Here is a 14,708-nt window from a genome sequence, read left to right on the forward strand (position 1 = left end):
AAGTAAAAACAGTTGTTTTTTAAAGTCAGTTTTTTATACCTTTAATAATCATAGTTCATGCTCTTGTGTTTAATCATAAAAATTTTAACACTTTATTACAGCTGTCTTACTATTCTACTGTAAAACCAATTTATAACAAACCTGTTCCTTTACAGCAAATGATATCATACTTCAGAGTGCAGACTCCTTCTACAGTGCTCACTAAGCAATTTACTTAACAAAATTTTAACTGCTAACATTTTACTTTATGTTTTCAACTTTAAATTACAATTGTTTTAAAAATGTTTTGTGTTAAAGCTAAACCTTAAAATTTATTTTCAGCAGTTCCACTCCAGCTACGTTAACAATTTTTTTACAAACATGCCGGCTAAATATTTAAAAGCGCTTGTCAATTTTTCCAATGCAAATTTTGAATAAGTCCTCTTGTCTGTTCATGTGTGTGTGTTATGCGTGAAAGTGGCCACAATGTTGTGTTTCGTGTTTGTTCTGTCTGTCTATTTGTTATTTTTGCATTTCATATAAATACAATTTTTAAAGCCTTATCCATTTTTAAAATTTCAATTAATTTTTTACCTGGCTTAGTCTCGTCATCTATAAACTGTGAAATCCTGCCAAAAATCCTGTGCTCAGCTAGCTTTGTTCTATCAGCATGGCAAAAAAGGTAGGGGATGGTAAAACCCAAAAATTTATCAAATGGCCATCAGGAATAACTTTTCCTGGAGAATTTCTGGACTTTGCAATCCCCAGTTTTTCTGCTGTGTGTAGTTAAGGCCAATACTATAAGGCCAAATGTGGCTAGAAAAAGAAGCATCTAGCTTTAAAAATAATAACTAAGAAGTTTAAAAAAAAAAAATCATTTAAGTTCAGTTTAAAGGCTTTTGAACAATTGGCTATCATTAATTATAAGATTTTTTAAAAGTGCTAAAGTCTGGCAAAAGTCAGAAGGCATTTCTGTGGCATTCAAAAATAATTATTTTACCTCCTGCCAAGTTGTTTTCTTATAGACCTCCTACAGCTTCCTGCAGTCCTATCTTCACCCACTGCTAGCCCACCATTCCTACCGGACCTGTTTCTAACTGACTCTGCCTAAAGGAAATGCTGAATGGTACTCTGCCTGGCTGCCACCAACCACCCCCTTCGAACCAAGGCTTCATTAATTTGTTTGCTCCACTTCACTCCCTTGCAAGACAATGGCAACACCTCTGGTTCCTTCCCTTCCCCTTTTATGGTGCCGCATACATAGCCAAACCCCTCCCACGCATCCCCTAACCCATCCTGGAAGTAGCCCTTTGTGCCCTCACCATGGGTGCTAAGGAAGAGTGAGCCACCCCCAATCAATTTTGCCACAACCTGGCCCATTCACCCATTCCCCAGGACACACTGGCTATGTCAGCTCAACCTCTCCCATGCCCTGAGCTCTTCAGGACTCTGCCGGCTTCCCCACCCTTCCAGCCCATGCTGTCCTCGGGACCCCCCCCACTTCTCAGCTCATCCTTGTCATGATCAACGCTTCCGCCCTCCGCCCAGATGCAAACGCCTTCGGTACCTGCTATTCACCCACCTCAAACCTCATCCTACAGCTGGTCAACGCCTCCACCATCACCGACCCTGCCTGCTTTGGCAACCTCCTGCCTGTCTCTGACCCCTTCGCTCTCAAATCCAGCCCCAAGCCTCACTTCAGCATCACCTTCAAACAGGTGGTGAAACTTGAACTTTGCCTTTTGGTACCCAATATAATTCCCCCTATTGAAAATTGTAATCAAATTCTTGTCATTAATTCCTCCTTTCAGTTCATAATTGCCCCCAATTTAACGTTTCTTGCCTGTTTTACTGGTTTATCTCCCCACATTGTTTCACATTTGTTTTTTCAGTCCTAAAACACTACTGTGTTTTCATTGTTTTAATGCCTAACTTACCTGTCAAACCTGCTCTCACCCTAGCCTTAATCATAGGCCTGGGTGCTACCGCTGTAAGCACAATAATTTATTCATTGGTTCATACTCTAAAATCTGTCAATGCCTTAAGTATAACTGTTGTTAATAATGTTTACAAACTTAAACTAAGTTTACAACACTTAAAGCACATTGTTAAATCCCTAGCAAAGATAGTGCAGCAAAACCACCATGCCTTAATTTGGTTTCCTTTTTTTTTTGAAGAAAGGGGGAGTCTGTGTAGCCCTTAAGGAACAATGTTGTATTTTTAAAGACAAAACAGGTTTAGTTAGAGATAGCGTTCAACATATTGGTGATGGTATAAAAGATTTTGAAAAACATTTCGATGAAGAACAAGGTTGGTACCAGGATTGGTTTTTCTCTTCCCCTTGGCTCCACACAATCTTGTCCACCGTTGTGGGCCCTCTTATTAGCCTCATGCTGCTCTTTTCTCTTGGCCCATGGATTTTCCGCAAAATTACTGCCTTTATTAAAAACCAGGTAGATGAAAAGGCAAAAACCTCTATTCAGGTTAACTACCAGCGTCTAACCCCGCGTGACTCCTGTGAAAACTTGGCTTTAGTCACCAAGCCGCCTTTCCAGCCACTAAGTTTCCAGGAGATAGAGCGCATAGCTAACAGACGGAGCTCGCTCCGGCACTTGTGCTCTCGGCTGTGGAGACACCTACGACGGGATTAGCAAGGTCCCAGTTAGGGCACGGCCCTAAAAGGCTACAACGCATAATTCGGATCTCTGCGCGCACCCACGGCGCTTGTAGCCACCTGTTAAATGCGGCTTTGGCCGTGTCCGACCTGGTCAAACCTTGTATGCCTAAGACACGGTTCTTCCACCCGCTCACGACTTTCCTTCTTTTATTAGAAGAGAAAGGGGGAGATGTTGGGGACTGACTTGTTTGAGGACATTTTGCTGTTCTCTCTGCCATAGCCCAGCTTTTCACCTAAAAGCAATATGCAGTCTTGCTGTAAATTTTTGAGCTAAGAGAAAAGAATGTACAGCTACAGGACATAATTTAGCTCTTAGCCCGGAGGAGAGTAAAAACTGCCTGGTACAGTTATCAGAAACTAGGCCCCATTCCTTAAGACCACATTCCGGAGTAATTTAGGCTGTTATCAATAAGTATATGCTATATTGTCTGTTCAAGATCACTTAGGCAAGCACATATTGCACCATTTCCTGATAGTCAAGCAATTAGGAATGCAGCTAGTAGGACACTAGAAGTTTCCATTGAAACAGCACGTTCAGCATAGCTTGAAGGTCATCCAGCCCCTAGCCCACTGCCCACTTCCTTATGAGCCTTCGCGCCAAAAGTATGATTGACATCACCTTTGTACTGCCCCTTTTCTCCTTCACTATTTAAGAAGGAACTGTAGCCAATAAAGACACCCTTGAACAGTGAGACGCTGCCTTGGGTCTTTATTATTAACCTCTCTCAGATTTTTTACAGTGTGGTTGTGCTTCTACTCAGCAAAATAGAAGTGCGGTCGTCTGAGAAGCCTTTCCAGCTAATTCCTGCTGGCCGGGCCCCCCTGGGGGGCTTCAGGACCCTGCAAGAGAACTTTTTTTGTTTGTTTTTATGGGCCACCCCTGGTGACGGTCAGCGGATACTCCTGACTTTGCGCTAAGAAATCACTTCTGCTTTGGGGACCATATGGGATGCCGGGAAAAGAACCTAGGTCCTGGGTCAGCTGCATGCAAAGCAAATGCCTGACTGCTATCGCTCTGCCCCAATGAGAGCCATTCTACCTCACACTTCAAAAATGACAGGGAATACATTTAAGCTTAATTTACTTTTTTGTTTGGGGGCTATACCCAGTTGTTCTTAGGTTTTATTCTTGGCTCCGCACTCCAGGATCACTCTTGGTGATGAGATACCTTAGACAGAATCTGGGCCAGCCAAATACTATCTCTCTGGAGCTCTGTAAACATTCATTTGCCAACATTTTGTACAGTTAGTATCTTGGATAAAAGTGATTTTGTTTTGGGGTCAGAGCAATAGCACAGCAGGTAGGGAGTTTGCCTTGGATGTGGCTGGCCTGGGTTTCATCCCTAGCACACCATATGGTCCCCAAGCCTGCCAGGAGCAATTTCTGAGTGCAAGAGCCAGAAGGAAGCCTGAGTGCCACCAGGAGTGGCCTCAAAAATAAACAAACAAAAGTGATTGTGTTTTAAAATGTATCCAAGTCCCCTCTCCCAGGCCTTACTTCACCATTTAGTGAGAGATCTCTGCATTCCAAAGATGGCCAAGACACAAGGTGTCCAGAGAACTTGCTGCAGGCCACTGAGCCAAGACTGAGGTGAGTGAGTGTAGGGAGTGTGATTTCTGCCATTAAAATTTTGCGATTTTCTGTGCTTCCAGAAGCATCCCGAGAGAAAATGAGGCTTTCAGAGTCATCCTTCCCACATTGAATTAGCACCCGTGCTCGTGGGCATTCTGGATTCCCAGCTTCTGTGGCCTCTCAGGGCCAGTGGCGCTCAGGCCTGCCCTGGAAGCCTGAAACTCTGACAGTTGATGAAGTGTAGCACTCCTGAGTTAACTGTACTGTTAATAATTATGATACTGATGTGTGAAGTTCCTGCATTTTTCTTCCAACTGTACCAAGTGCACAAGATCTTGGCTACTGTCTCTGATACCTCAACTCCATCTTTTCATTCCCTCCCTATCCATGCCCCCACTACTTGATCAGCTTTGAAATCCAAGACAAATGCTTGTCATCATTTAGTACTGTTGTTTCCCTTGTTTTGTTTCTTTGTAAATCAGTTAGGTGAGGTCATCCAGTAGTTGTCCTCCTTTCACCTTATTTTTTAAACCTGTTATCCCTTAGTTCTATGAAAATTGCACGGTTTCATTTTTTTCTTAAACTGCATATTTCATGTGGGTCTATACCTGTTTTGGTTTTGAATTTGAGAGGTGGGCCACACCCTATGGTCTTCAAGGACTAATCCTGACTCTGCTCAGAAATGATCCCTGGAGGTGCTTAGGGAAACTTATGTGGTGTTGGGAACTTAATAATGTGAACTGCATGCAAGGTGTATGCCTCATCTCTTGTACTATCTCTCCAGGTCATTATTTTTTACTTTAGTAGCACACCCAGGAATGCAGAGGAATTACCCTGGTCCTTTGCTCAAATGTCACTCCTGGTAGACTTCAGGCATTGAGTCTGTGGTGTTTGTTGGGCATCAAACCCAACTCAGCCACATGCGAGGCAACCTCCCTACCCACTGTCCTATAGCTTCAGCTCCAAAGCAGGATTTTTTAAGTACCTGTTTAGAGAGGAATTTCTAATGATTTTCGCAGTTGTGCTAAATCTTGTGGATGCTTTTAATAGTTTTATGTTCCAGATCACACTCTTTTATTCATGTTACTTGCACCATAAGCAAGGCAGCATATCTTTGAGTTGAATGTCTTTAATTTACAGAGAGCATAGCCTAAAAAAGCTGAACTCTGTTGGCTCTCAGAAAATAAAGGAAGTGTGGCCTTCCTGTTCTCATCTATGTTATGAGTAGAAAAGACTACATTGCTGCCTAATACAAACTTAGCAAAATTCCCTTGTTTAGAGACATTGGCCGAAAGTAGGCACTATGAAGTAATCCCTGATGACTTCTCAAATTTAAAATTCTCTCTTAAAGAGCACACTTCTCATTTATGATTGTTATTTCAATTACAGAAGTGATCATTTGTTTAAGGTAAGTTGATAAGACACAAAGAGGATTCCAGAAAAAGTTTAACAAAAAATATGTCCAACTACAATGTATTCCAATTTTTCTTCTTTAGAAGAATAAAAGATATTTTTTCCAAAGGCTCTATTAGGGCTCACTGAGATAGCATAGCAGGTTGAGCACTTGCTTTGCAGGCAGCCAAGCCAGTCCAGTGCCTGCGAAGCACTGCTAGGTGTAAACCCTGAGCACATAGGAGTAAGCACCGTCAAGTATGGCCCAACAACCCCCTCAAAAATTATGTGTCACAAGGTTGGGCACAGTTGCATATCCTCTTCACATTCTGCATTCATGCCCGGCTGATTCAGTGAAATATAAATTACTGTTAATTTTAAAAGAATCCTTAACCCCCAAGTACTTACAGTCATTTGCTATTACGAGGGCAATAGAAATTTTCAAGGCATAGGCAATTGTTTCGTGCAGTCACGTTTGATCTTTTTTTTTTTTTTTTTAATTTTGAGGTCACACACAGCAGTGCTCAAGGGTTATTCCTGGCTCGAGGCTCAGAAATCCCTACTGCATGAACTGAAGACAGTGAGATCGGACAGTGGGGTGACTCTGAAAGGAGGCAATGGGCTCCTCATGACATTCTTTTTGAACTGGGGCCTCAGATCAGCCTGCAATGGACCTCAGGGATTCATGTTGCTCCACCGTGAAAAATATTGAAACACAATGTGTGACAGTCAGTGAGCTCTTAGAATCTTCTCAGACACAAGCCACCATGCAATATTCTTATTTTTCCCAAGGAGTCATAGAGTCACGAGGGACACAGGCCAGTGTTGCGAAGGGTAAATGAATATTATTGTACAAAGTCCCTGACATCCATTACAACACACTTCTAGAAGACTGGAATTTCACTTTGCTCAGCAGCTCTCTCGACTCTGTTGGGAAAGAAGTAACGACCTTTGACAAACAGAAACCCTGATCTGATCCATTCAGCTGTCAGTCTTAAAATTTAATGATAGACCAGACTGCAGGTTTCACTTTTTGACCCTTATTTCTCTATTTGTTAATATATATATATATATCTTTACTTTCTTTCATTCTCTCTCCTACTTATCACTGGTTTTATTTTTGATCTGAGGACACACACTGAATTGCTCAGGGCTTATATTTGCCTCATTCCTGGCTCTGCACACAGGGATCTGTGCTCAAATCATTCCTGGAAGATTTTTTTTAAGAATTTAGACATTTTATTTTATATGAAAACAACACACTTGTCAGCATTTTTCAGAGGTGAGGAGTACAGAGAGCCTTATTCAAGAACCCCTAAGTGTCCAAGAAAAATAAAGCCAAGTAGAAAATCTCCAAGTCTATTGTACTCCAAAGTCCAAGGCAGAATAAAAAACTCAAAGAACTCCCATACAAAAGGAGTCCCAGAAGATTCACAGATCAATGAAATGCGACTTTGAGTTAGTGGGAATGGAAGGATACAGAAAAAACTCCATGGAACTCAACTGAGTGAACTAGTCACTGAGAATATTCTATGCAATGAGGATATTGTGATTTGAAGGAGTGATACAGACTTTCATGTACAAGCCACAGCTTAAGACAGTTCATAGACACTTCACAGCCTTGAGGTGGGAAACTCCTGAACGGGATCTCTGGAGAGCTGTTGCAGAGGCAATGAGAAAGGACCAAATAATGAAGGCAGACCTCATGGCAGAGCACAGGTGACTCGAAGGCCTCAGAAGCATGCACCGCCCCTCAGTGGCATTCATGATGTTGCCTGATGAGCTCATAGAGCAAGCCCCTTTAAATATCCTTGTTCGAGGGCTGAGGAGACATATTTGTTTCTATGGAGGACAGAAACCGTTCTTTAGGACTGAAGATGGCACTGTGCACCACAGGGGTACTCATGCTACTATTGCTGCTGCCTGTTTCCGATGGCTCTCCTTTAAGACCAAAGATTCTGCCAGGTAAGACTCCCTCCCCATTCCTCTGCTCTAGAGGAAAGAGCAGAGAACCTGGCCTTTTCCTCCTCCCAGCAGCCCAGCCCAGCCCTGTATCATTCCTTAGCACCCATTCATTTCCCTAGTTCAGCTGCAGCCCTGAGGGGAGGGTGCCTACTGGTGTGGGCAGGTCCTCATGGTCAGGTGGCACTGACTTCCTATTTGCTGCCAGAGAATGGCCAAGTGCCTGATCAGAGGGAACGGGAAGATGCGACTCAAGAGCCCCACTCATAACCAATGCTGCCCTTCCCTGTCGTCCACAGATTCTGGTGAAGAAATCCCCAACAAAAGTGAGACCATCACTGCAGACAGCAAGAGCGTGGACGGTAAAGACAGAAGTTTTGGTGGCCTTGGCAGAGCCAGGGTCATTGGACCAAGCATCCGCAGAGGCAGGACCAGAGACACCAAGAGGGCCAGCAGTGTGGATGATCTCATCTGGCCCATTACAAGAGACAAAATAAATGGCATAATAAGCAGTGGATCCAGAGACATGGGTGTCGCCAGTGGACCCAGTAGAGAAACCAATGTCAGAAAACTAGGCTTACTGGCGATCTGGCACACCAGATGTACTCTGTTATGCTTGTAATATCTAGGGGCCCAGTGAAGGGGGACAATCCTACCTCATGAATGGTCCACGCGGAAACAAAATCTTAATAAATTTTTTTTTAAAAATGACATGGCACTCAAATCTTTTCCATATATCCACTTCATAAACGTATCCTGTAATCCATCCTTCTATTGTCTTACTTTGTGTGACTTAAAAATTGAGAACTCCATAAGAAATAGTGAGGGCAGAGTGGCAGCGAAGTGGCAGGGGGTATGCCTTGCATGCAGTGGACACAGGACTGATGCAGGTTCGATGCGGGGGCAGGTCCTGTCCATGTGGCCCCCTCATTTCATCTCCTTACCCAAGACACACTTAGGTGACTTGATGTGTCCTTTTTGACAAAATGCTCCTCAAAAGGACTGGAGTGGTAGCACAGCGGTGGAACATTTGCCTTGCATTGGCTGACCTAGGATGGAGCTCGGTTAGATCCCCAGCATCCCATATGGTCCGACATCCCATAGGGTCCCATATTGTCCCATATGGAGCGACTTCTGAGTTCAGTCAGAATCGGTTCCTGAGCATCACTGAGTTCAGTCCAAAGACCAAAAACAAACACACAAAAAATGCTCGTTCAAGCTGCTCAGTCGAGAACATACAAGACAATATAGGGGAGTTAATAGGACTCGTCATGATTCCAGTGACCTTGTCCTGAAAGACTGGTTTGGTCTAGCCTCAGCCCTAGCTGGGTCCCTATAAGAAAGGAGCTAATTCTAGGGGGTAGGGTAGTGTCAGGCAGGGAGAAAGTCCAGGGAGAGGCTCCAGGTAGGGGAGGAGGAGTGTCTGGGTCCAGATGGAAGGAGGTTGTCCTGCCCCAACAAGTCCCACTCGGAGTGGGGTGTCTGGCCTTGACAAAGCAAAACCCTTTAAATATCTTTGTTGGAGGGGTGAGGAGCCATAGTTGTTTCTATGGTGAATAGAAACGGTGTTTTAAGAGTGGCGATGGCTCTGGGTACCACAGTCATGGTACACACGTTACTTTTCTGATTATGCCTGTCTGCGACGGTTCTTTTGTAAGACGGAAGATTCTGCCAGGTAAGACTCCCTCCCCATTCCTCTGCTCCAGGAAAAAGAGCAGAGAACCTGGCCTTCTCCCTCCTCCCAGCAAACCACCCCCAGCCCTGTATCATTCCTCAGCACCCATTCATTTCCCTAGTTCAGCTGCAGCCCTGAGGGAGTGTGCCTACTGGTGTGGGCAGGTCCTCATGGCCAGGTGGCACTTACTGCATATTTGCTGCCAGAGAATGGCCAAGTGCCCAATCAGAGGGAACAGGAAGATGCAACTCAAGAGCCCCACACATAACCAATGCTGCTCTTCTCTGTCCTCCACAGATACTGGTCTAGGAACAGAGAGGAATAGTCAGAACATCACAGCAGGTAGCAAGCACGATGGAGAGGATGTTGACAGAGGTTTGGGTGCCCTTGTTGTCCGGAACGGCATAGATGGCCTTGGCAGAGCCATAGAATTGGCCTAAGAAGCAAGAGCAGAGTCAGGACCAGAGACACCAAATGGTTGATCTCGGTGGATCCATTAGTAAAGACAACTAAATGGCCTCCTCAGAAACAGTGAATCCATAGACATGGGACTCGCAGGCGGACCCAGTGGAGAAACCAGCAAGTTGGGCAATGGCAAAAAATGAAGTTCACTGTGAGATTTGGCTGTCAGGGTCTATTCCAGTCTCCTGGGCATAACAAGGGGCTGAGAGAACTGGAAGAGCCCAACAGCTTGGATGGCCCGTGCAGACCTGAAGGCTTAAATGGCCTCAAAGGGTGGTTGCAATAAATTTGATTAGAAAATCACAGTGTAGAAACCAGCAATGTCCGAAAACCCAGTTTACTGGGAGATTTGGCACGCCGGATCTACTCTGGTCTTCTCAGAGTAGCGAGGGGCCGAGTGAACTGAGAAAATATAACAGGGTGGATGGCCCGTGCTGACTTAAAAGCTTAATACATTTGATTTAAAAATCACATGGCACTCAAATCTTTTCCATATATCCACTTCATAAACATATCATGTAATCCATCCTTCTATTGTCTTACTTTGTGTGACTTAAAAATTGAGAACTCCATAAGAAATTGTGAGGGCAGAGTGGTAGCGAAGTGGCAGGGGGTATGCCTTGCATGCAGCTGACCCAGGACTGATGCGGGTTCGATGCGGGGGCAGGTCCTGCCCATGTGGCCCCTTATTTCATCTCCTTACCCAAGAGAGACTTAGGTGACTTGATGTGACCTTTTTGACAAAATGCTGCTCAAAGGGTCTGGAATGGTAGCGCAGCAGTAGAGCATTTGCCTTGCCTTGGGCTGACCTAGGATGGACCTCGGTTAGATCTCCAGCATCGTATGTGGTCCGACAAGGGTGGAATGGCTTGAGGGTGGAATGGCTGGAAAGTTTATCAGCTCAAGGATGGAGAGGTTGGAAGGCAGGACAAGGAGGCAGGCAGAGCAGGAGCGGCCATAGCCAAGGCAGGTCCCTGGGGAGATCTGCCAGGATGGTCCTGTTGCCCAGAGTATTGCCCACAGCATCGACTAGGGGGATCATCCCCATATTACCTTGGGGGTCTCTGGAAGGAGGGAAGCACAACCGTTAGCACAGAGGCTGGGAACAAAGTTTGCCAGCTATGTCTACACACAGGGAGATGCCCATACCTTGCCCTGCCACCCCACAGATGCTTAGGCTGGTTCCCCATCCTTGGAAGACTTCCACAAAGATTCATATGAAGTATTAGGGATCAAACCTGTATCAGCCACATGCAAGTCAAGTGCCCCAACCAACCATGGCCTTGGTCCGGCTGCAGCCCTGAGGGGAGGGTGCCTACCTGTGTGTGCAGCCATTGTCAGTCTGGCTGGCAGGGACAGACCAGGACAGCTACACAAATCCTCATGGCCAGGTGGCACTGACTGATTATTTGCTGCGTGAGACTGGCCGAATGCCATTCAGAGGAACTAGAAGTTGCGACTCAAGAACCCTCATGTAACCAAGGCCTACCACTCTTCCCTGTGTTCCACAGATATTGGTCCCAGAATCGGGAGTGACAGCGAGGACATCAAAGCTGCCAGGCAGCAAGAGTTGGGACTTCAAAAACAGTGGCATAGATTTGGGTGGCCTTGTTCTAAAGAGCAGCAATGATGGTGTTGGCAGAACCAGTGCCAATTGCATGAAAAGCACTAGTAAGCAGTGCCAGAGGCAGCAAAAGGGCCAGCATGGAAAATATGAGCATGCCTATATCTATCAACAGAAAGAGAATCAAATTAGATGGCCTCAGAGGATCCGGTGGATCCAGAGGCATGGGTGTCCCTGGTGGACCCAGCGGTTTCAATGGCCTGGTGACTTGAACTTGAGTAGCCTCAGAAATATGCACTGACTGCATATTTGCTGGAACAGAATGGCCAACCTGCATTCAGAGGGAATGGGAAGACACGACTCAAAAGTCCCACACTTAACCCAAAGCCTGCCACTCTTCACTGTCCTCCACAGATGTTGGCCTTGACATTGGCAGGCACAGTGAAGACATCACCTCAGGCAACAATAGCGGGGATTTCAAAGACAGTGGTTTTGGTGGCCTTGGTGTAAGGAGCAGCTTAGATGGCCTTGTGATACACAATGGATTTGGAAGCATCGACAATGAAAGTGGTAGCATCAGCAAAGGAGGCAGGGTAGAGGCAGGAAAAGGGCCGGCAGCATGGTTCCTCTCAGCTGGCCCCTACCCACAGACATAAAAAGAAAGAAATGAGATGGCCTCAGCAGATCCAGTGGGCCAGGTGGACCCAGCAGCTTCAATAGCCCAGATAGCCACAGTCTATGCAGTGCTTTGGTTTTTCAGACCTTCTGAACTGTTCCTCCCCACTGCTTGCCCAAGGCGACCAGCTCAGACAACCAGAGTTTATGCAGGGGCTTGCTACTCCCCAGCTTCAGAATTGCTAAGCACCCCCAAGATGCTTGGTTTCTTTATCCTTGGATCACAGGAGAATCTTTCCAGACCCTTAAACCCTGGAACCCTCAAAGCTCAGTGAGGCCTGCCCATGGTAGACGACATACTGCCCAGTCTCTCTCGGTCTGCCAAATGTGGCCCAATACCCCTAAATGTTGTAGAATAATCGACAATAATATATAATTTTGATATATAAAAATATGTATTATTTTGATATATAATATATAATTTTAATAAGGAGACCATCAATTTCTAGTTGGTGCAATAGGACTAAGTTTGGAATTTTCAGAAATTATTTGTTTTAAACCTTCAAGCATTCCAGGGGGGCATATTATTAATTTGCTCAATTTAATTTCTCAAGGGTGCAATTGAATTAAAAATAATAAATAAAAAGGGTAAATCTGCCCAGAGAGATGTTTTATAACTCAATTAATTCCAAAGAAACATCATACTCAGTTCCTAGTGCTTCTACTTACCCTTCTAGAAATTTACTTTAAATAATCAGACTATTAATTTATTTGGACCCAGTTCCATGTCTTCCTTTTCAAATAATTTATGGTCTAACCTAAAAGGTCTGAAATCTATGTCACCCATGAGTAGAAACATAGTCATAGTGTCCTGTCTTTTAATCAGTCAAGTGTGTGTTTATTCATACTCAAGAAATGTACTAAGATGGAAGAGAATCAGGGGGCCCGAGAGACAGCACAGCAGTAGGACGGGCGTTTGCCTTGCAAGCAGAAGGATGGCGGTTTGAATCCCAGCATCTCATATTGTTTCCCGAGACTAAGGAGGCGATTTCTGAGCGTAAAGCCAGGAGTAGCCTCTAAGTGCTCCGGGTGTGACCCAAAAACCAAAGCAAGGAAAAAAGAAAAAAGAAAAAAGAAAAAGCAAGTAGAGAATCAGATCAGCATAAACCTTTTAGGGAAAGATAAAAACCACCAAATCTTTTCTTTGTTAAATAGAAGCCACATTGCTCCAAGGACCTAATGCTCGTGGGATGAGCCATCATAATATGAATATCATTCACAGTGTCAGTTATGAGAAAACTTTTTTTGTTTGTTTTTATGGGCCACCCCTGGTGACGGTCAGGGGTTACTCCTGACTTTGTGCTCAGAAATCGTTCCTGGCTTCAGGGACCATATGGGACGCCATAAATCGAACCTTGGTCCTGGATCAGCTGAGCACAAGGCACATGCCCGACTGCTGTGCTATTGTTCCGGCCCCAGTGAGAGCATTTTCTAACTGACTCACACTTCAAAAGTGACAGGGAAAACATTTTTTTTTGTGAGGGGGCTATACCCAGTTGTTTTTTGGTCTTACTTTTGGTTAGGCCTCCATAAATATTCAGCAATCCTGCTTCTTGGTATCTAACCTAAGGACCCCAAAACTCTTCACACTAGACATTTGCACTCTGAAATTCATTGCAGCAGTATTCACAATAGCCAACATCTGGGAACGATCCCAGTGTCCATAGACAGATGAGTGGCTAAACAAACTATGGTACCTCTACACAATAAAATACTCATTGTTATAAGAAAAGATAAAACCGAACTAGTAGCCCTATGTGAATGGACCTGAAGATTAGTCCGCTGTGTGGAGTCAGTCAGAATGAGCGGGACAGTGACAGAATAATCTTACTCATAAAAGGGATGGAAAGAAGTCTAACAATGGAATTAAAAAAAGGGCCCAAGGAAATAGGAACCAAGATCAGTCTAAAGCACTGAACTTACCATGCAAAGAGAGTTTTCAAGGGGGGGTGCTGAGGCAGGAGTGGAAGGAAGAGAACTGGTGGCGGATGCGCTATCACATGGTTCTACACATGAAACCTGACTAGTAGCCATTTTGAAAATCATGGTGACTGCAATGAAATGGAAAAACATTACACAAACTTAAGCTGGATGTGAAAAATATCTGAACTATGGAAAACATTCAATGTTCTTAATCAATGTAGCTATTTTGTTGTTGGATAAATTGCTGACCCTTAAATATTTTTAAAATACTTAAATATCTTGAAATATTCCTTAAAGTACTTGATTTTATTTTATTAAGACACATATTTTAAAGCAACCCCACCTCATGATGATAAAGGAATACACTGTGGTCATTAATGCAGCATTTACTACGTACCTGTATAATAACTGAGGCATCTGACCAGCATTGACATCTGTGCCATCACCTAGTTTCACTGAACTTTTAAACTGGAAAACAACCCTGAGAAGAGAAAAATTAATTTATGAAAAGGAACATGATTCAAGATTCATTTAAGGGAAATAAGGAACTTATCATTGCATTCAGAAATTTAGTCCTCATGGAAAATATACAAATTAAAATGAAAAAGAGAAAAGGATCAGCTTAGATTTTACTCCTGCTCTGAATGGCTTCATCAGTCAAAGGAAGGAATTGAGCACTGGAACTGAACCGCCTGTCCGCTGCTCCTGCTCCCTCTGGCTCAGAGCAATGCAGGTGAACAAAAATGTTGCCTGAGAGCAGTTCTAAAGCTGCTCACTGATACACTATAAGCTTTAGCTTCAAACACAGTAATTCCACAGCTGAGTGA

At 44.2% G+C, this 14,708-nt stretch overlaps 1 protein-coding gene across 1 annotated transcript in view; it reads right to left on the reverse strand.

Moving 5' to 3' along the window:
• LOC126016100 (signal recognition particle subunit SRP72-like) overlaps positions 1 to 14,708 on the reverse strand; it is a 190,014-nt gene that overhangs the window by 73,240 nt on the left and 102,066 nt on the right. The gene's annotated exons all lie outside the window — the stretch shown is intronic.

The sequence above is a fragment of the Suncus etruscus genome, chromosome 8 (assembly GCF_024139225.1).
Source record: "Suncus etruscus isolate mSunEtr1 chromosome 8, mSunEtr1.pri.cur, whole genome shotgun sequence".
Classification (NCBI taxonomy): Eukaryota; Metazoa; Chordata; class Mammalia; order Eulipotyphla; family Soricidae; genus Suncus; species Suncus etruscus.